The following is a 27,189-nucleotide window of genomic DNA, read 5'->3' on the forward strand; positions in this document are numbered from 1 at the left end:
TGGATCTTGGTGAAACGAGTAGGAAAATTTTTGTTTTCTGCAACGTTCCCCAACAATATTCCCCCTAGTTTTATTGTTTCGGATGTAATAGAGGACTCCTTATTTCTGATGAAATAAAGTGTGGCATGAAGGCTTTTCCTTGAAAAATAAATTGCCTCCATAGCACCAAAAGTTGTTCTTAAGAAAAAGGTCAAAACATACTCATGTGGGATCTAGTTTCGAAGAACTCTCCACAAATAATCTAATGATAAAAACGGATCTGAATTTTGACGGTCAAACTAAAAGTTACATGGCCTAATGATGAAAACGGATCCGAGTTCCAACGGTTAAATTAAAAGTTACATGGGCTAGTGTACCGGAGATAGGGATCATGCCCATGCAGGTGTGACACAACTTTATTGCCGTAAAAGCATCTGTCTTTGGGTCCCTGACATGTGGGCTAGCCACTTGTTGGGCCCACATGTCATAGGCAAAGGCAGGTGCCTTCACGCACCGAAGCGCAGTCCATGTAGGTGCTCTCGTTACTTTTATGAAAGGGTGTGGCTAGGTCTCAGTCGACTGAGATTTAACCAAGTCTCAGTCAACTGACATAACATGCAAGAGAGGAAAAAATAAATTGAAAAGAAAAATTGCATGGATCTCGATGTAAATCTTATGGATATAGCATACGAAGTCTTAGTCGACTGAGACTTAGCAAAACTGTTTATGAAAAATCTGCTCCATCATGCGCAGGCAGTGGCTAGGGGGTCCTTTGCAAGGACCCAAAAAGTGAAACCGAAGGATGTACGTAACTTGTTATCCTACTAAACGTGCCAATTTGTGAACGGTACATACATATATGTTAGATGTGTTGGTAACTTGGAATTATACTGAGTAAATCGCAACCATCAGAATGGAACTCGGTATTGCTGAACCTGTCGAATAATGCAGCAAATCCATTTCAGTTCATAAACTTCGTTTTGAAGAGCAACATCATGATGCACCAAAAGGATTTTGAAAACCCAGGGTACTGTTTCCACTATACCTTTCAACATGGATAGGTTGAAACTTTAATAAGTATACTCACATGGATATGCTTGTTTTGTGCAATGTTTTTAGGTTTTCTGGACAGTTTGAAATTTTGATTAAAATTGAGTTGCAATCTACCAGAGTTTGTAGAAATTTTGACAGTGTTTTCCTAACGCATTAATAATTGACAGAAATAATCGACAACAATTAAACAGTTGCATCATTTCATCATACCTTGTCGCACACCTTCCGCGCGCCTAGCAGGCCAGGCCTTAGAGAAATAGGAGACGGTTTTTTGGTTGTGGCCTAGCGGAGGGTTGCCCCAAGTACTGTATGAACCTATCTGAGGGGTCACACATGCACGTAGCCAACAAAAACTTTATATCTAGCATGCCTGGTTAAACGTCAAACAATCTTTCAATTGCACAACAAATGATTCATGGGGCGCAACCTTGCGTGGATGCCCATGCTGCCATTTCTTGCCATCATGACGGCACCTGGTGCATCACAGTTTTGAGATGTTATTGATTGATTAATTTGCTTGTGTAATGACCGATACAATGATATCGATGGTGATAAATCATTTCAAAACATGCAGGGAGGAGGAGGAGATTACAACATGTCATCCTTGTTGTCGCCATTTCTCTTGGAACACTATTTGTGCTAGTGTTCGTGCTTGCTTGTGTTTGCCGACATAGGAGAGGGATCAAGGAGGTGAACAAGGAAGAACAAGGTATATTATATTTCCTACAGAGCACAGGGATCCAGGGGAACAAGAGGAGGCGATGCTTACTCGAATCACGTGTTTCTTATTGCAGACAATGCAGGGGAGGGCATGAACTATATTAGTTTGCAAGTGTTGAGAACTGCAACATCCAATTTTTCTGTAAACAATAAACTGGGGAGGGAGTATACAGAGAGGTTTTTAAGGTATGTATTATATGTTGTTATGAATATTACATGAAAATACAAATCCATACTACACCCTCTATTCCTAAATGGCTAAACATAAGATGCTTTGACAGTTCAATTTGAACTGCCTAAACGTCTTACATTTAGAAATAGAGATAGTAGTAATAATTTGGTGAATTATGTAATTTAATCCAAGAGCAAACTTGCTTCTGCACAGGGTGAATTGCAGGACGGAAAGGAAATAGTCGTCGAAAGGCTGTCAGCAAACTCTGCTCAAGGGTTCAATGAGCTGAAAAATGATCTAGTGTTAACCAACAAACTTAAGCACAAGAATCTGGTGCAGCTTCTCTGTGTTTTCTTGCAAGAGAAACTGCTGGTGTATGAATATATGCCTAATGGAAGCCTAGACACGACCCTTATCGGTAATTCTCCCAGCTCATCTTATTAAAACTTTGGAACACTACTATGGGTATATTCTTCTGTTGTTTCTAGTTCTAGTGGCGCATGTGTGTAGCAGATCCTGAGAAGGCAAACCAACTGGACTGGACGAAAAGAAAAGGCATCATCTCCGGGATTGATCGAGGTCTATTGTATCTCCATGAGGACTCTCGGCTTAAAGTCATACACCGTGACCTGAAGCCAAGCAACGTCTTACTCAACGTGGATATGAACCCCAAGATCTCAGACTTTGGTCTGTCTATGTTAGCGACCCTTTCCATTGTGCGGCCCAACGACAGATGAAGGCCCAGCCCACCATGCTTCACTACATATTGATACGTCTCCAATGTATCTATAATTTTTGATTGTTCCATGCTATTATATTATCTGTTTTGAATGTCTAATGGGCTTTATTATACACTTTTATATTATTTTTTGGACTAACCTACTAACCCAAGGCCCAGTGCAAATTTCTGTTTTTTACCTATTTCAGTGTTCCGCAGAAAAGGAATATCAAACTGAATCCAAACGGAATAAAACCTTCGGGAGAGTTATTTTTGAAACAAACGTGATCCAGGGGACTTGGATTAGACTTCAAGAAAGGAGCGAGGAGGCCACGAGGCAGGGAGGCACGCCTGCCCCCCTAGGCGCACCCCCACACTCGTGGGCCCCTCACAGCTTCACCGACCTACTTCTTCCTCCTATATATATCCATATACCCCCAAAACATCCAGGAGCACCAAGAAACCCTATTTTCACCACCGCAACCTTTTGTACCCAAGAGATCCCATCTTGGGGCCTTTTCCGGAGCTCCGTCGGAGGGGGAATCAATCAGGGAGGGCTTCTACATCAACACCATAGCCTCTTCGATGATGTGTGAGTAGTTTACCACAGACCTTCGGTTCCATAGTTATTAGCTAGATGACTTCTTCTCTCTCTTTGGATCTCACTACAAAGTTCTCCTCGATCTTCTTGGAGATCTGTTCGATGTAATTCTTTTTGCGGTGTGTTTGTTGAGATCCGATGAATTGTGGGTTTATGATCAAGATTATCTATGAACAATATTTGATTCTTCTCTGAAATCTTTTATGTATGATTTGTTATCTTTGCAAGTCTCTTCGAATTATCAGTTTGGTTTGGCCGACTAGATTGATCTTTCTTGCAATGGGAGAAGTGCTTAGCTTTGGGTTCAATCTTGCGGTGTCCTTTCCCGGTGACAGCAGGGTCAGCAAGGCACGTATTATATTGTTGCCATCGAGGATAAAAAGATGGGGTTTATATCATATTGCTTGAGTTTATCTCTCTACATCATGTCATCTTGCTTAATGCATTACTCTATTCTTATGAACGTAATACTCTAGATGCATGCTGGATAGCAGTCGATGTGTGGAGTAATAGTAGTAGATGCAGAATTGTTTCGTTCTAATTGTCGCAGACGTGATGCCTATATACATGATCATGCCTAGATATTATCATAAGTATGCACTTTTATATCAATTGCTCAACAGTAATTTGTTCACCCACCGTAATACTTATGCTACCTTGAGAGAAGCCACTAGTGAAACCTATGGCCCCCGGATCTATTTTCCATCGTATAAGTTTCCACTCTATTTTGTTTTGCAATCTTTATTTTCTAATCTATATAATAAAAATACCAAAAGTATTTATCTTATTATCTCTATCAGATCTCACTCTCGTAAGTGACCATGAAGGGATTGACAACCCCTTTATCGCGTTGGTTGCGAGGTTCTTATTTGTTTGTGTAGGTGCAAGGTTACTTGCGTGTAGTCTCCTACTGGATTGATACATCGGTTCTCAAAAACTGAGGGAAATACTTACGCTACTTTGCTGCATCATCCTTTCCTCTTCAAGGGAAAACCAACACAGTGCTCAAGAGGTAGCAAGAAGGATTTCTGGCACCGTTGTCGGGGAGATCTATGCCAGGTCAAGTCAAGTCAAGACATACCAAGTACCCATCACAAACTCTTATCCCTCGCATTACATTATTTGCCATTTTCCTCTCGTTTTCCTCTCCCCCACTTCTAAAACGATTTTTTGAAAACCTTTGCCTTTTATTCGCCTTCTTCCCCTACATATCTTTGTTTGTGTTTCCATGTGCCTTCTATTTTCTTGCATCCTTGCTTGCTAAAAATCTGTTGATATGGATCCACTTAAAGTGTTCTACTTGGATCATCTTCGATCCTTATGCGCTCATGATGAAATCCCAATTAGCCTAAATGATGGGAAATCTTTAGATGAGCATGCTCATTTTCTGCGTCACCGTTTGTCTGAAAAGGGGAAACTCTTATGGGATCAAATAAACAGATTGCTGTGTTATGTTTGGAATCTTTGTGAAATTTGTGATTTTGCTTGTTGCTCTAAGAACCCTAAAAAACACCTTCCCTACCTATGTGAGTTTAATGAAAATGAAATCTTATCTTCTTATGCAAAGGTTGTTTATAGTTACTACGATATCGAACAAATTGAGGAATTTGTTGCTTTTAAGGGTGCTTATGAAGTTGCTTCTTTGATTTAAAAGTATTATATTACTCTCTACGAATCTGAAAATCTTGACATACTTAAATATTTCTATGAAAACTATGCTCACAATGCCTATGTTAAGGAATTTATTGAGAGAATGACCGTTGTTTGGAAGAAAATAATGATATGCATGAATCTATAGATAATTATGATTCCAATGATTTGATTGAAATATCCCTTGATGAACATGATGTTTGCTATTTTTATAGCCATGATGCCAATATTTATGGAGATGAATTTGCTATAGTTCCTTATGTTACACACGAGCTTATTGCTATTGCACCCATACTTGATATTTCCTTGAATCAAAAGCAAGATTGCAATGATTTTACTATAAATTCTATTGATGTCAATTTTGCTAATAATATGCAAAACCCTAAGCTTGGGGATGCTAGTTTTGCTATGCCTACTACATGTTGCAATGATCATGATTGGGGTGATTCTTCTTTTGATCTTGAAAATTTATTTAAGCCCCATGATGAATATGAGATTGATAATAGTGTTTGCAATATTATTGAAAGTGGGTTTGGAAGAGTGTCAACTTTAGATCCCACATATTTGGAGAATGTTCAATCTTATGAAATTTTTGATAAAAGTGGGTTTGGAGAGGTCATGACTTTAGTTGATGTTAATCCCACTATTTTGGAAGAGTGTCAACTTTGCATGCATGTGGATCGTGTTGAAAATATTTTATGTGATAGCTATTTTGTTGAATTTTCTTATGATCCCACATGTAATTATTATGAGAGAGGAAAATATTATTGTAGAAATTTTCATGTTACTAAATTACCTCTCGTTATGTTGAGATTGCTATTGTTTCTTTCTGCTTCCCTGCATATGCTAGTTTTTGCTTGCTATGATAATTTGTTTGCCTATAAGATGCCTATGCATAGGAAGTATGTTAGAATTAGATGTGTTTGTCACGTGTTTTATGATGCCCTCTTTTTTGCTTCAATTCTTGTCTTTCATGTGAGCATAATTAAAATTATCAATGCCTAGCTAGGGGCGTTAAACGATAGCGCTTGTTGGGAGGCAACCCAATTTTATTTTTGTTTCTTGCTTTTTGGTACTGTTTAGTAATAAATAATTCATCTAGCCTCTGTTTAGATGTGGTTTTATTCTTTTAATTAGTGTTTGTGCCAAGTATAACCTTTGGGAAGACTTGGGGGAAGTTTTTGCGATCTTGCTGTAAAAAACAGAAACTTTAGCGCTCACGAGATTTGCTGCCATTTTTTACTGGAGAGTGTGATTAGGTTGATTCTTTTTGCAGATGATTAATACACAAATTACTCACGTCCACAAATTTATTTCAGAATTTTCAGGGTTACAGAAGTATTCTAAACCTACAGATTACTATAGACTGTTCTGTTTTTGACAGATTCTGTTTTGCGTGTGTTGTTTGCTTATTTTGATGAATCTATGGCTAGTATCGGAGGGTATGAACCATAGAGAAGTTGGAATACAGTAGGTTTAACACCAATATAAATAAATAATTATTTCATTACAGTACCTTAAGTGGTGGTTTGTTTTCTTATATTAACGGAGCTCATGAGATTTTCTGTTGAGTTTTGTGTTGTGAAGTTTTCAAGTTTTGGGTAAAGATTTGATGGATTATGGAATAAGGAGTGACAAAAGCCTAAGCTTGGGGATGCCCAAGGCACCCCAAGGTAAAATTAAAGGACAAACAAAATCCTAAGCTTGGGGATGCCCCAGAAGGCATCCCCTCTTTCATCTTCGTCCATCGGTAACTTTACTTGAGGCTATATTTTTATTCACCACATGATATGTGTTTTGCTTGGAGCGTCTTGTATGATTTGAGTCTTTGCTTTTTAGTTTACCACAATCATTCTTTCTGTACACACCTTTTGGGAGAGATACACATGAATCGGAATATATTAGAATACTCTATGTGCTTCACTTATATCTTTTGAGCTAGATAATTTTGCCCTAGTGCTTCACTTATATCTTTTAGAGCACGGTGGTGGTTTTATTTTATAGAAATTATTGATCTCTCATGCTTCACTTACATTATTTTGAGAGTCCTTTAGAACAGCATGGTAATTTGCTTCGTCTATAAAATTGGTCCTAATATGATAGGCATCCAAGATTGGTATAATAAAAACTTTCATAAAAAGGTGCATTGAATACTATGAGAAGTTTGATACTTGATAATTGTTTTGAGATATAAAGATGGTGATATTAGAGTTGTGCTAGTTGATTAGTTGTGAATTTGAGAAATACTTGTGTTGAAGATTGCAAGTCCCGTAGCATGTATGTATGGTAACCGTTGTGTAACAAATTTGAAACATGAGGTGTTCTTTGATTGTCTTCCTTATGAGTGGCGGCCGGGGATGAGCGATGGTCTTTTCCTACCAATCTTTCCCCTAGGAGCATGCGCATAATGCTTGGTTTTTGATGACTTTTAGATTTTTCCAATAAGTATGTGAGTTCTTTATGACTAATGTTGAGTCCATGGATTATACACACTCTCACCTTTCCATCATTGCTAGCCTCTTCGGTACCGTGCATTGCCCTTTCTCACCTTGAGAGTTGGTGCAAACTTCGCCGATGCATCCAAACCCCGTGATATGATACACTATCACATATAAACCTCCTTATATCTTCCTCAAAACAGCCACTACTACCTATTATGGCATTTCCATAGCCATTCCGAGATATATTGCCATGCAACTTTCCACCGTTTCATTTATGACACGCTTCATCATTGTCATATTACCTTGCATGATCCTGTAGTTGACATCGTATTTGTGGCAAAGCCACCATGCATACTTTATCATACATGTCACTCTTGATTCATTGCCCTTCCCGATACACCACCGGAGGCATTCATATAGAGCTATATTTTGTTCTAGTATCGAGTTGTAATCATTGAGTTGTAAATAAATAGAAGTGTGATGATCAGGATTAATAGAGCATTGTCCCAAATAAAAAAGGGGGAGGCCAAATAAAAAAAGGAAGGCCAAAAAAAATGAAAAGGGGCAATGCTAGTATCCTTTTTTCCACACTTGTGCTTCAAAGTAGCACCATGATCTTTATGATAGAGAGTCTCTTGTTTTGTCACTTTCATATACTAGTGGGAATTTTTCATTATAGAACTTGGCTTGTATATTCCAACAATGGGCTTCCTCAAATGCCCTAGGTCTTCGTGAGCAAGCAAGTTGGATGCACACCCACTTAGTTTATTTTGTTGAGCTTTCATACATTTATAGCTCTAGTGCATCCGTTGCATGGCAATCCCTACTCCTTGCATTGACATCAATTGATGGGCATCTCCCTAGCCCGTTGATTAGGCGCGTCGATGTGAGACTTTCTCCTTTTTTGTCTTCACCACATAACCCCTATCATTATTCTATTCCACCCATAGTTCTATATCCATGGCTCACGCTCATGTATTGCGTGAAAATTGAAAAAACGTTTGAGATTACTAAAGTACGAAACAATTGCTTGGCTTGTCATCGGGGTTGTGCATGATGAGAGCATTCTTGTGTGACAAAAATGGAGCATGACCAAACTATATGATTTTGTAGGGATGAACTTTCTTTGGCCATGTTATTTTAAGAAGACATGATTGCTTATTTAGTATGCTTGAAGTATTATTATTTTTATGTCAATATTGAAGTTTTGTATTGAGTCTTTCGGACCTGAATATTCATGCCGCAATAAATAAAATTACATTGAGAATTATGCTAGGTAGCATTCCACATCAAAAATTCTGTTTTTATCATTTACCTACTCGAGGACGAGCAGGAATTAAGCTTGGGGATTCTTGATACGTCTCCAACGTATCTATAAATTTTGATTGTTCCATGATATTATATTATCTGTTTTGGAAGTTTAATGGACTTTATTATACACTTTTATATTATTTTTGGGACTAACCTACTAACCCAAGGCCTAGTGCAAATTGTTGTTTTTTTGCCTATTTTAGTGTTTCGCAAAAAAGGAATATCAAACGGAATTCAAACGGAATAAAGCCTTCAGGAGAGTTATTTTTGGAACAAATGTGATCCAGGGGACTTGGAGTAGAGGTCAAGAAAGGAGCGAGGAGGCCACGAGGCAGGGAGGCGCACCTGCCCCCTGGGCGCGCCCCACCGTCATGGGCCCCTTGCAGCTCCACCGACCTACTTCTTCCTCCTATATATATATATCCATATACCTCAAAAACATCTAGGAGCACCACGAAACCCTATTTCGACCGCCGCAACCTTTTGTACCCAAGAGATCCCATCTTGGGGCCTTTTCCGGAGCTCCGCCGGAGGGGGAATCAATCACGGAGGGCTTCTACATCAACACCATAGCCTCTCCGATGATGTGTGAGTAGTTTACCACACACCTTCGGGTCCATAGTTATTAGCTAGATGGCTTCTTCTCTCTCTTTGGATCTCAATACAAAGTTCTCCTCGATATTCTTGGAGATCTATTCGATGTAATTCTTTTTGCGATGTGTTTGTCGAGATTCGATGAATTGTGGGTTTATGATCAAGATTATCTATGAACAATATTTGATTCTTCTCTGAAATCTTTTATGTATGATTTGTTATCTTTGCAAGTCTCTTCGAATTATCAGTTTGGCTTGGCCTACTAGATTGATCTTTCTTGCAATGGGAGAAGTGCTTAGCTTTGGGTTCAATCTTGCGGTGTCCTTTCCTAGTGACAGCAGGGGCAGCAAGGCACGTATTGTATTGTTGCCATCGAGGATAAAAAGATGGGGTTTATATCATATTGCTTGAGTTTATCCCTCTACATCATGTCATCTTTCTTAATGTGCTACTCTGTTCTTATGAACTTAATACTCTAGATGCATGCTGGATAGCGGTCGATGTGTGGAGTAATAGTAGTAGATGCAGAATCGTTTCGGTCTACTTGTCGCGGACGTGATGCCTATATACATGATCACGCCTAGATATTCTCATAATTATGCACTTTTCTATCAATTGCTCGACAGTAATTTGTTTACCCACCGTAATACTTATGCTATCTTGAGAGAAGCCACTAGTGAAACCTATGGCCCCCGGGTCTATTTTCCATCGTATAAGTTTCCACTCTATTTTATTTTGCAATCCTTATTTTCCGATCTATATAAATACCAAAAGTATTTATCTTATTATCTCTATTAGATCTCACTCTCGTAAGTGACCGTGAAGGGATTGACAACCCCTTTATTGCGTTGGTTGCGAGGTTCTTATTTGTTTGTGTAGGTGCAAGGTGACTTGCGTGTAGTCTCCTACTGGATTGATACCTTGGTTCTCAAAAACTGAGGGAAATACTTACGCTACTTTGCTGCATCACCCTTTCCTCTTCAAGGGAAAACCAACGCAGTGCTCAAGAGGTAGCAAATATAGACGGGAGAACAGAACGAACATCCGTCCTGGCTGGGATCAAACAAATGGTGACGACAATGACTTGTATCTGTTGCCCTTGTACTTCTTCTTCTTCCTCCAGAACTCCTGTAATCGCCACCATATTTGATTCCTCTATCGATCTATGAGAGAATAGTAGTGGGTACCTAACATGTGGTATCAGAGCCAGTCCACCACCCTTCCAAAAAAATTCTCACCACTTCAACACGACTGTGTTTCTGGGTCGCCATGGATCCAGACCTCCGGGAGTACCTCGACAGTATCCGTGACAGCTTCGTCAAATTGCACGAAGAGACACGCTCTGACCTCAAGGCACTGAACACGCAGCTTCAGGGCCAAACCAGGAAGCTCGGCGAGCTCTCCGATCCCAAGTCCAGCGTGAAGGAGCTCGAGATCACCCACGACAACTTGCCAGGGACCTCACTGTTGGAAATATGCCCTAGAGGCAATAAGAAAATGGTTATTGTTATATTTCCTTGTTCATGATAATTGTCTATTGTTCATGCTATAATTGTATTAACCGGAAACCGTAATACATGTGTGAATACATAGATCGTAATATGTCCCTAGTAAGCCTCTGGTTGATTAGCTCGTTGATCAATAGATGGTCGTGGTTTCCTGACCATGGACATTGGATGTCATTGATAACGGGATCACATCACTAGGAGAATGACGTGATGGACAAGACCCAATCTTAAGCAACACAAGATCGTGTAGTTCGTTTGCTAAAGCTTTTCTAACGTCAAGTATCATTTCCTTAGACCATGAGATTGTGCAACTCCCGGATACCGTAGGAATGCTTTGGGTGTACCAAACTTCACAACATAACTGGGTGGCTATAAAGGTGCACTACAGGTATCTCCGAAAGTGTCTGTTGGATTGACATGAATCGAGACTGGGATTTGTCACTCCATATGACGGAGAGGTATCTCTGGGCCCACTCAGTAATGCATCATCATAATGAGCTCAATGTGACCAAGGAGTTAGCCATGGGATCATGCGTTACAGAACGAGTAAAGAGACTTGCCGGTAACGAGATTGAACGAGGTATGGGGATACCGACGATCGAATCTCGGGCAAGTAACATACTGATAGGCAAAGGGAATTGCATACGGGATTGATTGAATCCTTGACATCATGGTTCATCCGATGAGATCATCGTGGAACATGTAGGAGCCAACAGGGGTATCCAGATCCCGCTGTTGGTTATTGGCTGGAGAGATGTCTCGGTCATGTCTACATGGTTCCCAAACCCGTAGGGTCTACACACTTAAGGTTCGGTGACACTAGAGTTGTTATGGGAAATAGTATGTGGTTACTGAAGGTTGTTCGGAGTCCCGGATGAGATCCCGGATGTCACGAGGAGTTCCGGAATGGTCCGGAGGTGAAGATTTATATATGGGAAGTCCTCATACGGTCACCGGAAGTGTTCGGGGGTTTGCCGGTATTGTACCGGGACCGACGAAAGGGTTCCGGGGTTCCACCGGGAGGGTCCACCTGCCCCGGAGGGCCCTATGGGATGTATGTGGAGGGGAACCAGCCCCTAAGTGGGCTGGGTACCATCCCCCTAGGGCCCATGCGCCTAGGGTTAAGGGGAAACCCTAAAGGGGGCGCCCCCTTGGCTTGGGGGGCAAGTTTCCCCTCCCTCACTACTAGGGAAAACCTTATACACAGAAGCTTACCAGTAGCGCGGTTTAAAAGGAGGCGCTACTTCTAATTAGTAGTAGCGAGGGGTATAAAAACCACGCTACTACTAAGTTAATAGTAGTAGCGAGGGGTATAAACCCGCGCTGCTACTAAGTGGTCTTCACCATGCCCCGAGGACAGGCCATAATAGTAGCAAGGGTTATAAAACCTGCGCTGCTGCTAAATAAGTAGCTACAGCGCAGGTAAGACCCCCACGCTTTTACTAAGCGTGTCACCATCCACCCCGGCCCGATCCACTCCCACCCCACCACTCTCTATCATCCCTGAAAAAACTCTCTCTCTCATCCTTCCCACGATCCCGTTCCCGGCTCCTCTCCCCACGATCTCCTCGCCGCTGCCACCACCCACTCCGGCCGTTCCGGCGAGCACGGGCTACGCGCAACACTCCCCCAAGCTCCCACCTTCCTCCGCTCCGATCCCCATGGAAGCCACCGCCGCCGCCCCCCTCGCGCGGACCCTCGCCTCCTTGCAGCTCCCCCGCGGCACCCGCTGTAGTTGCATGCGCGTGGCCGTGGCGCCGAAGCGGCGGAGGAGGGGTACGGCGGTGCTCGCCGCGGCAGCCTCGACGGACAATTATGTGGTGCCACTGGACCCCGCGCCCAGGGGATCACGCGCCCGCTCGTCGAGATCATGCATGCGCGTGGCCATGGCGCCGGAGCGGCGGAGGTGGGGTAGGGCTTCTCCGGCAAGGAGGAGGAGAGCGAGCTAGTGTCGTCCTCCCTCGTGCCCATCGTCCCCATCCTCCGCGCCGCCAACGCCATCGAGGACGAGAACCCGCGCGTCGCATACCTCTGTCAATACACTATCCATGATTATTACTCTGAGACACTAGCGGAGCACCCCAGTGGGCAAGGGGTGGTGGCTGCCATACCTTGATTCTTGGGTGCGAAAAAGATTCTATACCTATGCATAACATGTGATTGACTTGATAGGCTCGCTGCAGTTGCTTGATATAAATGGGCACGGTGCCATGTAGATACAGGCCCACGAGCCGACTTGCTGAACCAATCGCCCCAGTCATCCTGTCAACCGCTCACACAACACATGCATGCAGCAACCCTAGCGAGCTGTTCTAAAAAAAGGAAAAAAAGTTCAACCCTGGCTAGCGTGGCTGTGGCTGGCCAGGACGAGACGGACGACGGGAGGCTACGACGGGAGGGCCGACGGTGGCCGTGGGTGGCCGTGGGTTGGGCATCGAGCAATGTGTGATGGACTGCTGGTTTAGATAGATTTTCAAGTTAAATATGTTTCCATTATCACCCGCACAAGAAAATGTTTTCATTATCATTGTATTTTTTCTGTGAGAACATTATCATTGTATTTGGTTATGTTGAGGATCACATGAAAATATTGATATGTATTTTTACTGTTTCCGTCAATCTTTTACTTAAGATTGAGTTCGCCACACCTTATTTTTCTTTCGTCCTCCGCCTCTGCTCTGAGAGGTCTGCCAGTTCTAGATTTGCTCGTGGGCTCGTGGCTAAACCACGAGTGTAGGTCTTAGTTTACTTGCGTATTAGGGGGGCAAAATCAATTACTTGTCCCCATATTACTTTTCGAGATTTAAAATTCACTGAACATGTCAAGTCCATTCATCCGCTCCTGCATCGTATCATAGTGTTTGATTTAACTATTGCCTTTTTAAACCAATGTTCTGCTGACTGTTTGTCGATCTAGGTAACATTGTTTCAGTAATGTGACCCTGCAATGCTTATGAAAATAATAATTAGGGAAGCAATGGATGCTTGTTTTTTGGCCTACACCATCTATTAAATATTCAACACTAATTAATTTATGATCAGTCCATGTATTTTTTTAAGAAAAAGTCGTACCTGCTTCTAATTCAAAATTGTGACGGCCTGCTGATATGTTGCATAATGTTTGTAGAGAGAAGCCCTCCAATTTAGGAAGTGATCTACACAGGCGTGGTGCCTCGCTTCATTGAGTTCCTCACACGGGAGGACTATCCCCAACTCTAGGTGAGAACAATCCTAATGATGAAGTTATGTTAATTTGATTGTAGTTGCATTTAATCACTCAAAGTGGCACATGCTTACCTAATTTTTTCTGATACAGTTTGAGGCTGCATGCGCGCTCACCAACATTGCATCAGGCACATCAGACAACACCAAAGTGGTGGTTGAGTACGGTGTTGTGCCCATCTTTGTCAAGCTACTCAGCTCTCCTAGTGAGGATGTCCGCGAACAGGCATGGGAACAACTCAAAAGATTTTCTTCTTTCAGAGGCTTTATGACATGATGCTAATGTGTTTCATATTTGTATTTTCAGGCTGTTTGGGCTTTGGGGAATGTTGCTGGTGACTCTCCAAAGTGTCGTGACCTTGTGCTTGGAAGTGGTGGTATGTTCCCTTTGTTGCAGCAGCTCAATGATTATGCCAAGCTCTCAATGCTCAGGAATGCCACATGGACACTCTCCAACTTCTGCCGTGGGAAACCACAGCCAAACTTTCAACAAGTTTAATTCTGGGAAGTTGTCTCATTGATTGAACTTGCTGTAAAAAATGATGCTTTTGAGTTGATCTGTGTGTGTGGCAAGTCAAACCGGCTCTCTCAGCACTGCAGCGCCTTATCCACTCTCAGGATGAGGAGGTGCTCACTGATGCCTGCTGGGCTCTCTCGTACTTGTTTAATGGTACTAATGACAAGATCCAATCTGTGATTGAGTCTGGTGTTTTTCCTCGCCTTGTGGAGCTTCTCTTGTAAGAGCATTTTTCATGTTCACCTTTTCCCTCAGCTACACATGGTTGATGTGCTAATTCCTATTATTTGATTTAGGCACCCTTCGGCTTCTGTTCTCATTCCAGCTCTGCGCACGGTGGGTAACATTGTCACTGGTGATGATTTGCAGACTCAGGTAAGCTATTTTGAGTGCTGTTCTCTTTTTATATATGACCTGCTGTTATATCAATGATTAAAGCTGTAATTCCTTGTTGCCCATGTGGTAGTTATTAGTACCTTGGGTATTAATTATGTGTCCTCAATGTCTATAAATTTTAACATAACTTATAGCTCATAGAAGTGATAAAAGAACTTGACAGGTATTATATGTTCGTTTATGTCAGAGCTTATTTAGGTATGTTGGTTGTTGAACTGCAGTGCTGGTTCATGGAATGTATGATTCTTAGATGTGTTTTGTTGAATAGTAGCTCATTTATTTAGCTTTGTTGGTCCCTCTCTTTTCATAATTTAGATGATTTGTTTAACAATTCCTTTTCCTGGCTACACGAGTAGTATTTGCGCTGGAGACGCAGCAGCTCCGAAGGAGAAGGTTGCAGTCGACCTGCACCTCGTCATCCTTGCGGATAGGGATAGAGCAGACGTTGTACTTGTGCCGCAGCTCCGAAGGAGAAGGTTGCAGTCGACCCGCACCTCGTCATCCTTGCGGGTAGGGATATGTTTCAAACTTAGGCGAGTACTGGACTGCAGCTAAGTCTCCTAGTGAGAGAACTTAGGCGAGTGCTGGACTACAGCTAAGCCCCCGAGTGGGAGGGTTGCTCTCCACTCGGTAGGATTTTTTCAAACTTAGGCGAGTACTGGACTGCAGCTAAATCTCCTAGTGGGAGAACCTAGGCGAGTGCTGGACTGCAGCTAAGCCCCCGAGTGGGAGGGTTGCTCTCCACTTGGTAGGATTTCTTCAAACTTAGGCAAGTACTGGACTGCAGCTAAGTCTCCTAGTGGGAGGACTTAGGCGAGTGCTGGACTGCAGCTAAGCCCCTGAGTGGGAAGGTCGCTCTCCACTCGGTAGGATTTTTTCAAACTTAGGCGAGTGCTGGACTGCAGCTAAGCCTCCTAGTGAGAGAACTTAGGCGAGTGTTGGACTGCAGCTAAGCCCCCGAGTGGGAGGATTGCTCTTCACTCGGTAGGATTTTTTCAAACTTAGGCGAGTACCGGACTGCAGCTAAGCCTCCTAGTGAGAGAACTTAGGTGAGTACTGAACTGCAGCTAAGCCCCCGAGTGGGAGGGCCGCTCTCCACTCGGTAGGATTTTTTCAAACTTAGGCGAGTGCTGGACTGCAGCTAAGCCTCCTAGTGAGAGAACTTAGGCGAGTGCTGGACTGCAGCTAAGCCCTCGAGTGGGAGGGTCGCTCTCCACTCGGTAGGATTTTTTCAAACTTAGGCGAGTACCGGACTGCAGCTAAGCCTCCTAGTGAGAGAACTTAGGCGAGTCCTGGACTGTAGCTAAGCCCCCGAGTGGGAGGATTGCTCTCCACTCGGTAGGATTTTTTCAAACTTAGGCGAGTACCCGACTGCAGCTAGGCCTCCTAGTGAGAGAACTTAGGCGAGTACTGGACTGCAGCTAAGCCCCGAGTGGGAGGGTTGCTCTCCACTCGGTAGGATTTTTTCAAACTTAGGCGAGTACCGGACTGCAGCTAAGCCTCCTAGTGAGAGAACTTAGGCGAATACTGGACTGCAGCTAAGCCCCCGAGTGGGAGGGTTGCTCTCCACTCGGTAGGATTTTCTTTTGAACTTAGGCGAGTACCGGACTGCAGCTAAGCCTCCTAGTGAGGGAACTTAGGCGAGTACTGGACTGTAGCTAAGCCCCCGAGTGGGAGGGTTGCTCTCCACTCGGTAGGATTTTCTTTCGAACTTAGGCAAAACGGATTCGCGACTAAGCCACCCACTGGGGGATTTCAGAAATAAATAAAAACGCAACAATCGAATGATAGGAGCATAAGCTCTTGTTTTTGATAAACAAGTTACAAAGGTGTTTCTTATTACATTTTATTCGAACGAGTGCAGAAGTATAAAAGGGGCGGAGCAGCTCCGCGTTCCAAGCCCGGGGCTCGTCTTTCTGATGCTCAATACTGTAAAGATGGTATTCTCCGTTGTGGAAAACTTTGGTGATGATGAAGGGGCCTTCCCAAGTCGGGGCAAGCTTGTGTGGTTTCTGTTGATCCACTCAAAGAACTAGGTCTCCTTCTTGAAAGGCTCGACCCCTCACATTTCTGGCATGGAATCGACGCAAGCCTTGCTGATAGATGGTCGACCGGATCAAGGCCATCTCTCTTTCCTCCTCCAAGAGATCGATTGAGTCTTGCCGGGCCTGTTCCGCTTCCTCTTCAGAGAAGAGCTCGACTCGGGGTGTGTTGTGGAGCAGGTCACTTGGTAGAACAGCTTCGGCTCCGTAAACCAAGAAGAAAGGGGTTCGTCCGGTCGACCGATTAGGGGTTGTCCTCAAGCCCCACAGAACTGACGGAAGTTCATCAACCCAAGCGCCTGCTGCGTGTTTGAGATCACGCATCAGTCGGGGTTTCAGTCCTTTGAGAATTAGGGCATTGGCTCTTTCTGCTTGTCCATTCGACTGTGGGTGAGCGACCGAAGCGTAGTCGACTCGAGTGCCCTGAGAGGCGCAGAAAGCTCTGAACTCATCAGAATCGAAGTTCGACCCGTTGTCCGTGATGATGCTGTGTGGAACTCCATGTCTGAATGTCAATTCTCTGATAAAACTGACAGCGGTGCTTGCATCAAGGTTCTTGATAGGTTTAGCTTCGATCCATTTGGTAAACTTGTCGACCGCAACGAGCACATGAGTGAAGCCGCTCCTGCCAGTTCTCAGTGGTCCAACCATATCCAGACCCCAAACAACAAAGGGACAGATGAGGGGGATGGTCTTCAGGGCTGACGCCGGCTTGTGAGACATGTCGGAGTAAAACTGGCAGCCTTCACATCTGTCGACTATATCTTTCGCCATTTCATTTGCTCGTGGCCAATAGAATCAAGCTCGGTACGCTTTAGCCACGATGGCCTGAGAGGACGCATGATGACCACAGGTCCCCGAGTGGATGTCATTGAGGATCATTCGACCTTCTTCTGGCGTTATGCACTTCTGACCGACTCCAGTCACACTTTCCCTGAACAGCTGCCCTCTTATCACAGTAAAGGCCTTGGATCGACGGACGATCTGTCGAGCCTCTTCTTCATCCTCCAGGAGTTCTTTCCTGAGGATGTACGCATTGTAGGGAACCATCCAGTCGGGAGTAATGGCCAGAACCTCCATGATCAGGTCGACCACGGCTGGGACCTCGACTTTAGTCGGATCTGTGGCGCTCTTAGGTTGCGGGGGTTCTTCAGTAAAAGGATCTTCCTGAACTGTCGGCGAGTGGATATGCTCCAAAAATACATTGCTGGGAATGGCTTCTCTCTTGGAACCTATCTTTGCTAAATCGTCGGCTGCTTGATTTTTCAGTCGGGGTATGAGGTGGAGTTCTAACACCTCAAACTTCTTCTCGAGCTTTCTCACTGCGTTGCAGTAACCAGTCATGGCTGGGCTTCTAACGTCCCACTCCTTCATCACTTGATTAACGACCAAATCTGAGTCGCCATAGACCATGAGGCGACGGACACCGAGTGAAATGGCCATGCGCAACCCATACAGGAGTGCTTCATACTCTGCCTCGTTGTTGGAGGAATTAAAGTGAATCTGGAGGACATATCTGAGCCTGTCTCCTCGGGGGGATACCAGAACTACTCCAGCGCCAAAACCGTTCAGCATCTTGGATCCGTCAAAGAACATGGTCCAGTGCTCAGAGTGAACTTGAGTTGGCAGTTGCTGTTCGATCCACTCGGCGAGGAAATCTGCTATTGCTTGGGACTTGATAGCTTTCTTTGCCTCAAACTTGATATCCAGGGGAAGGAGTTCGATCGCCCATTTGGCCACTCGACCAGTTGCATCTCTGTTGTGCAGAATCTCTGACAACGGAGCGTCGCTGACGACTTTAACAGAGTGATAGAAATGTGAGTGTGGTAGACTGGATGAGCGCTTCTTCCTATTTGGAGGCGAGTGTGGTAGAAATGTGAGTTGGAGCAGCATTGGGATCTGTCGGGTGAATGTGGATCGACTTTGTTTCACCAGACGACTAGAATGCTGAATCTGTGGCTGGCTTCTTGGCTCGCAGCAAGTCACTCGGATCTGCATTTTTCTAGTATTCTTGCAATTCTACCATGGCCATCTGGGCATCGACGATCTTTGAGCCCTTCTGGAAGAACTCTTCTGCCTTCTTCCGATTACCAGAGATAGTGATCACTCCTATGGGACCAGGCATCTTCAGTTTGAGGTACACGTAACATGGTCAAGCCATAAATCATGCATAAGCTGGCCTGCCCAGAATTGCATGATAAGCACTCTGAAAATCCACAACTTCAAACGTCAACTTTTCTTTGCGGTAATTTTTGGAATCACCGAAAACAACGTCGAGTGCAATCTGACCGAGGGATGCAACCTTCTTGCCTGGAATGACCCCATGGAAACTCATATGGCTTTCACTGAGTCTAGAGATCAGAATGCCCATTCCTTTCAAAGTTTCTGCATATAGTATGTTCAGACCACTGCCACCGTCCATCAGGACCTTTGTTAGTCGAGTGCCTTCGACCACCGGGTCGACCACCAGTGCTTGCCTTCCAGGGGTGGCGATGTGCGCTGGATGATCAGACTGGTCGAATGTAATGGTAGTCTGTGACCACTTCAAGTAACTGGGTGTCGCCGGAGCGACCATGTTCACTTCCCTGTTGATAACTTTCAATCGACTTTTCCTCTCAACATCAGCAAAAATCATCAGAGTGGAATTCACGTGGGGATAACCATCATCATCCTCACCCTCATCCTTAGCCTTGTATGCTTCTTTCTCCTTCTCCTTGGGCTCTTTCTCTCGGAACTGCTGGATTAGGAGGCGACACTGCCGAGTGGTGTGCTTCGGGTAAATGAAGTTACCTTCTTCATCTTTCTTGGTGTGGATATGGCATGGCAGATCCAACACGTCATTTCCATCTTGATCTTTTACTTTCTTGGGGTTCCATGTCCCTTTGGGCTTCCCCTTGAACTTCCCTTGAACCACAGCCAAGGCTTCACCCGGAGCAGCTGGCTCGACCTTGCGCTTCTGTTTCTGACTGGGGTTTCCTCCTCCGGCTTCGTGGGCGACTGCTTTGTGCTTGCCGCTCCGGAGTCGCTCTTCTTCTTCACCATTGGCATACTTGGTGGAGATTTCCATCATCCGAGCCAGAGTCATATTTCTTGTCCGGCCGAATTTCATATTCAACTCCCTATACCTGACGCCTTCCTTAAAGGCACAAATTGCCTGATGATCTGACACATCTTCTACTGTGTGGTGCAGGGTGATCCATCTCTGGATATAATCCATCAAAGTTTCATTCGGTTTCTGAACACAACACTTCAACTCTGTCAAACCTGCCGGCCGTTTGCACGCGCCCTCGAATGTTCTGGCAAACACTCGAGCGAGATCTTCCCAAGTATAGATGCTGCCAGGTGCTAACTGATTCAGCCACGCTCTAGCCGAGCCCTCTAACATCAGAGGAAGGTGTTTCATGGCCACTTCATCATTGCCGCCACCAATCTGGACAGCCACTCGGTAGTCTTCAAGCCAAGTGTCAGGCTTGGACTCCCCGGTGAACTTACTAACTCCAGATGCCAACCTGAAGTTGGGGGGAATCATCGCAGCTCTGATAGCTCTGCTGAAGCACTCTGGACCAGAGACATGCACCCTGTTGCTGGTTTGTGGACCTCCATCATGGCCCTCTCGGTGAGTTCTGTTTCTGTCGACCAAGCCCTGCACAAGGATAGATCTCACATCAAAACCTGGCTCCCTGGGGTCGACTGGAATACCTCGCCCAACACTGTGAGGGTGTCTGTCTTCATGCTGCTGAGGCGCGTATGACCCGCTCCTCGGGGGAGGCGTGGGCACTCGACGGCGATCATCACAATCGACTCGACGGTCATACTGCTCTCGGTTTCTGTACTGATCTCGTCGATCCCCACATCCCTCACGCCTCGGAGGCGATCTTGGGCTATGGGCCGACAGAACTGTGTCTGCCATCACGGATCTGCCGTGGATCCTATCCTGCGACTGAGATACAACTGTATTCTGCTCTCCCGCCGCCCGGAGCAAGGCTCGGATCTGCACCAAACCTCGACCAGCTTCTGACTGGGAGGGTTGGATCGACTCCGCTATCCGGGCAGCAGCAGCTAGATTCTGGATCGGGGTTCGGTATACCCGAGTCAGAGGAGGAAAAAGCTGGTGTCGACTGGATTCGGGAGCGCGCTGTCGAGCGCGATCGTCGAATGCGCGCTGGAGGTTCTCCAGCCGAGTGCGCTCAGCCAGGTTGGCCAAGCACGCCTGCTCCAAGGCCTGGGCCTCGGGGGTTTCTCCAACTATAGGAGTGTGTAGGGCATCCATGTTCCGGCGATGAAGTTCTTCCCTCTGCTGCGAGGAGAGAGGTTCGGCGCGGTACTCCTCGTGAACGCGCGACGGATCGCCGTTCCCGTCACCTCCGTGTTCACGATTGAAGCCAGGAGGACTGCGTGGTCCATTGACCATCAGGACTTCTGCCGCCGAGTCACTGCTGCCGCACTCGGATGAGGTCTCTACAGAGCCAGTCGACAGATCGAATAGGCCGTAGAGGGATTCGTCGGGCTCGATCGCCACGACTTGAGGGGTGGCCCATTGGCGGGCCACCGCATGCTTCACCCACCGCTGAAGCCTCGGCTGACCGGTGCGCTTGCTCCGGCGGGTCGCAGGAAGGGGGAAAGCTGCCGGAGTCAACTGGTACTGGGTCGACGGTTGCCACAGGAGGACGCCGCGGACGCACGCGCGAAAGTGCACCGAGTGGTGCCTCCTGGAGCCAAGCGGAGTCGTCGGCGAAAAACACGAGTGCGCCGAGACGGATCTCATGGCCCTCAGCCAAACTTCCACCTGGAACCATGATGAAGGGGATCAGAAAAATTGCAACTTCTCCAACAAGTCGCTAAGACACCTGCCCCAAGGTGGGCGCCAACTGTCATGGATCTAAGACTGACAGTAGAATGGGGGTAAGTATGAGGAGGCAAGATCCTATCTATGGAGTAGTTGTACACCCGAGTTTTACGAGTTCATGCCCTTCTTGGAGGAAGTAAAAGCCCTATGTCTCGGTGCCCTGAGGCGGTCGACTGGATTATATGTATGTGTGTGAGTTTACAAAAGTGCGAACCCTTGTCCCAGAGGAGGGGGGTGGCTTATATAGAGTGCGCCAGGACCCCAGCTCCCCTCCATTACACAGGGTTCAATGCTCATAAAGGAGGAGCGTTACTGGTAACGTCTGCAGTAAAGTGTTATAAATGCCCATAAAGCTATGGTTTAAGTCTTGACTGTTGCAGAGTGGAGAGTTTCTCATCTTCTGGTGGTCGAGTGTCTTCAAGGTAGTCGAGTGAGCACATCTTCATGGTCGAGTGGATGATGGTTTCTCTTCGACTGCTTCTGATTCTCTGTAGAGATGTCCTTGGGGAAGGTATGTCGGACAGGTCCATGACCCTACCCTAGGTACATAGCTTCATCAATACGTGTGTTGAACATGGAGGCGCCGTTGTTCGGCGCTTAGATCGGAATCAACCGCGATCTGAATCGCTGCGTGTACGACTCCACCAACCACGTTCTTGTAACGCTTCCGCTTGGCCATCTTCAAGGGTATGAAGATGCACTCCCTCTCTCTCGTTGCTAGTATCTCCTAGATTGATATTGGTGACACGTAGGAAATTTTTTGAATTATTGTTACGTTCCCCAACAATGGCATCATGAGCTAGGTCTATGCGTAGATTCTATGCACGAGTAGAACACAAAGAAGTTGTGGGCGATGATTTGTTCAATTTGCTTACCGTTACTAGTCTTATCTTGATCCGGCGACATTGTGGGATGAAGCGGCCTGGACTGACCTTACACGTACGCTTACGTGAGACTGGTTCCACCGACTGACATGCACTTGATGCATAAGGTGGCTGGCGGGTGTCTGTCTCTCCCACTTTAGTTGGATCGGATTTGATGAAAAGGGTCCTTATGAAGGGTAAATAGCAATTGGCATATCACTATTGTGGTTTTGCGTAGGTAAGAAACGTTCTTGCTAGAAACCCATAGCAGCCATGTAAAACATGCAACAACAATTAGAGGACGTATAACTTGTTTTTGCAGGGTATGCTATGTGATGTGATATGGCCAAAAGGATGTGATGAATGATATATGTGATGTATGAGATTGATCATGTTCTTGTAATAGGAATCACGACTTGCATGTCGATGAGTATGACAACCGGCAGGAGCCATAGGAGTTGTCTTAATTTATTTATGACCTGCGTGTCAATGAAAACGCCATGTAATTGCTTTACTTTATTGCTAACCGTTAGCCATAGTAGTAGAAGCTATAGTTGGCGAGGCAACTTCATGAAGACACGATGATGGAGATCGTGGTGTCATGCCGGTAACGATGGTGTTCATGCGGCACCTCGAAGATGGAGATCAAAGGCACAAGATGATATTGGCCATATCATGTCACTTTATGATTTGCATGTGATGTTTGTCATGTTTACCTCTTATTTTCTTAGAACGGCGGTAGCGTAAAGAAGATGATCCCTCACTAAAATTTCAAGAACGTGTTCCCCCTAACTGTGCACTGTTGCGAAGGTTCGTTGTTTTGAAGCACCACGTGATGATCGGGTGTGATAGATTCTAACGTTCGAATACAACGGGTGTAAGCCAGATTTACACATGCAAAACACTTAGGTTGACTTGGCGAGCCTAGCATGTACATACATGGCCTCAGAACACGAGAGACCGAAAGGTCGAACATGAGTCGTATAGTAGATACAATCAACATGGAGATGTTCACCGTTGATGACTAGTCCGTCTCACGTGATGATCGGACACGGCCTAGTCGATTCGGATCATGTATCCCTTAGATGACTAGAGGGATGTCTATCTGAGTGGGAGTTCATTGAATAATTTGATTAGATGAACTTAATTATCATGAACATAGTCTAAATTGTCATTGCAAATTATGTTGTGGATTAATAGCTCGCGCTTTAGCTCTTTGTTTTAATAACTTCCTAGAGAAAGACTAAGTTGAAAGATATTGTAAGCAATTGTGCGGACTAGGGCCGTAGTCTGAGGATTGTGCTCACTGCTACACAGAAGGCTTCTGTCCTTGATGCACCGCTCGGTGTGCCAACCCCTCTGGCGTTGTCTATGGATGTTGTGAACATCTGGTAGACACGTTCTGATGACTACCTGATAGTTTAGTGCGCCATGCTTTACGGCTTAAAGTTGGGGCTCCAAAAGTGTTTTGAACGCCATAGAACATATGAGATGTTCGAAGAGCTGAGATTGGTATTTCAGGCTCATGCCCGTGTTGAGAGGTTGAGACCTCTGACAAGACCTTTGCCTACAAGATGGAGGAGAATAGCTCAGCCAATGAGCATGTGCTCAGAATGTCTGGGTACTTCAATCACTTGAATCAAGTGGGAGTTAATCTTCCAGGTAAGAGAGTGATTGAAAAAAGTTCTCCAGTCGCTATCAACAAGCTACTAGAGTTTCGTGATGAACTATAACATGAAAGGGAAGATAATCCCAGAGCTGTTTGTCGTGCTTAAGGCCGTAAAGGTAGAAATCAAGAGGGAGCATCAAGTGTTGATGGTTAACAAGAGCACTGGTTTCAAAGAAGGGAAAGAAGGGAAACTTCTTGAATGGCAATCTAGTTGCCGCTCCAGTGAAGAAACCCTAGAACCCAAACCCGAGGCAAAGTGCTTCTATTAGGGGAACGGTCACTGGTAGCGGAACTACCTCAAATACTTGGTAGATAAGAAGGCTGTCAACTTCAACAAAAGTATATTTGATATATGTGTGTTCTTGATGTGTACCTTACTAGTACTCCTAGTAGCACCTGGGTATTAGATACTTGTTCAGTTGCTAATATTGGTAACTCGAAACAAAAGCTACGGAATTAACGGAGACTAGCTAAGGGCGAGGTGACGATGTGTGTTGGAAGTATTACCAAGGTTGATGTGATCAACATCGCACGCTCCCTCTACCTTCGGGATTATTGTTGAACCTAGATAAATGTTGTTTGCATTGGTGTCTGCGTTGAGCATGAACATGATTAGATCATGTTTGTTGCAATACGATTATTCATTTAAGTCAGAGAATAATGGTTATTCTGTTTACATGAATAATACCTTCTATGGTCATGCACCCAATGTGAATGGTTTATTGAATCCCGGTCGTAGTTATACACATGTTCATAACATTGATGCCAAAAAATGTAGAGTTGATAATGATAGTACCACTTTCATGTGGCACTGCTGCTTAGGTCATATTGGTGTAAAGCGTGTGAAAGAACCTCCATGCTAATGGACTTTTGAAGTCACTTGATTTTGAATGACTTGACACATGTGAACCATGCCTCTTTGGCAAGATGACTAAAACCCCGTTCTTTGGAACAATGGAATGGGCAAGTGACTTGTTGGAAATCATACATGCTAATGTGTGCGGTCCGATGAGTGTTGACGCGCGCGGTGGATATCATTATTTTCTCACCTTCACTGGTGAATTGAATAGATATGGGTATATTTACTTAATGAAGCATAAGTCTGAAATGTTTGAAAAGTTCAAGCAATTTCAGAGTGAAGTTGAGAATTATCGTAACAAGAAGATCAAGTTCCTTCGATCCGATCAAAGGGAAAGTATCTGAGTTATGAGTTTGGCAATCACTAAAGACAAGGTGGAATCGTTTCACAATTGACGCCGTCTGGAACACCATAGCATGATGGTGTGTCCGAACGTCGTAATCGAACCTTATTAGATATGGTGTATGATGTCTCTTACCAATCTACTGCTATTTTTGGGGTTATGCATTAAAGACAATTACATTCACTTTAAATAGGATACCATCTAAGTCCATGAAGATGGCACCGTATGAACTATGGTTTGGAAAGAAGCCAAAGTTGTTGTTTCTTAAGGTTTGGGGCTACGATGCTTATGTCGATAGGCTTTGGTCGGAAAAGCTAGAAACCAGAGCGGAAAACTGTGTCTTCATAGAATACCCAAACAAGAAGATTGGGTATACCTTCTATCTCATATCTGAGGGCAAAGTGTTTGTCACTAAGAACATGTCCTTTCTCGAGAAAGCGTTTCTCTCGAAAGCATTGAGTGGGAGGAAGATAGAACTTGATTAGGTTGTTGAACCTTCACTTCAACCAGAGAGTAGCGCATCACAGAAAGATGTTTCTGTGGCACTTACGTCAGTTGAGGAGAAAGCTAATGATGATGATCATGAAGCTTCAGATCAAATTACTATCAAACATCGTAGGTCGACAAGCGTGTGTACAACTTTTGAGTGGTAACCCTGTCTTAAAGGTCATGTTGTTGGACAAACGATGAACCTATGAGCTATGAAGAAGCGATGGTGGGCCCGGGTTCCAACAAATGGCTGCAAGCCATGAAATCCGAGATAGGATCCATGTATGAGAACAAAGTATGGACTTTGGTGGACTTTCCCAATGATCGGCAAGCCATTGAGAATAAATGGATCTTTAATAAGAAGACAGGCGCTGATGGTAATGTGACCATTTATGAAGCTCGACTTGTCTCAAGGAAGTTTCTGACAAGTTCAAGGAGTTATCTGTGATGAGACTTTTCTCAATCATAGCGATGCTAAAGTCTGTTAAAATTGTGTTAGGAGTTGCTACATTTTTCATTTACGAAATCTGGCAAATGGATGTCGAAACAAGGTTTCCTTGACGGTCTCCGTGAGGAAAGGCTGTATGTGATACAACCAGAAGTTTTTGTCGATCCTAAGGTTGCTAAAAGGTATGCAAACTCCAGCGATCCTTCTATGGATTGGAGCAAGCATCTCGGAGTTGGAACATACACTTTGATGAGGCGATCAAAGCATTTGGGTTTATACAAAGTTTGCAAGAAACTTTTATTTGCAAGAAAGTGAGTGGGAGCACTACAACAATTCGGATAGGTATATATGGATGACATATTGTTGATCGGAAATGATGTAGAATTTCTAGAAAGCATAAAGGGTTGTTTGAATGGAGTTTTTCAAAGGAAGACCTATGTAAAACTGCTTACATGTTGGGTATCAAGATCTATAGAGATAGATCAAGACGCCTGATAAGACTTTCACAGAGCACATACCTTGACATGATCTTGAAGGATTTCAAGATGGATCAGTCAAAGATGGAGTTCTTGCCTAAGTTGTGAGGTGTGAAGTTAAGACTTGAAGCTCGACCACGATAGAAGAAAGAGAAAGGACGAAAGTCGTCCCCTATGCCTTTGCCATAGGCTCTATACGATATGCCATGCTGTGTACCGCGATGTGCCTTGCCATGTGTCTGGCAAGGGGGTACAAGAGTGATCCAGGAGTG

The 27,189-nt window shown here is 44.6% G+C and overlaps 1 pseudogene across 1 annotated transcript in view; it reads left to right on the forward strand.

Annotated features, from left to right (window-relative positions):
* Positions 1 to 27,189, forward strand: part of LOC125541263 (uncharacterized) — a 251,915-nt pseudogene that overhangs the window by 35,554 nt on the left and 189,172 nt on the right. Inside the window, exons 5-8 of the transcript XR_015599339.1 lie at positions 1,607 to 1,741; positions 1,827 to 1,938; positions 2,138 to 2,342; positions 2,438 to 2,621. The product of XR_015599339.1 is annotated as an uncharacterized LOC125541263 (transcript). The remainder of the gene's footprint in view (positions 1 to 1,606; positions 1,742 to 1,826; positions 1,939 to 2,137; positions 2,343 to 2,437; positions 2,622 to 27,189) is intronic.

The sequence above is a fragment of the Triticum urartu genome, chromosome 3A (genome assembly GCF_056163025.1).
Source record: "Triticum urartu cultivar PI428250 chromosome 3A, HENAU_Tu73, whole genome shotgun sequence".
In the NCBI taxonomy this organism is placed as follows: Eukaryota; Viridiplantae; Streptophyta; class Magnoliopsida; order Poales; family Poaceae; genus Triticum; species Triticum urartu.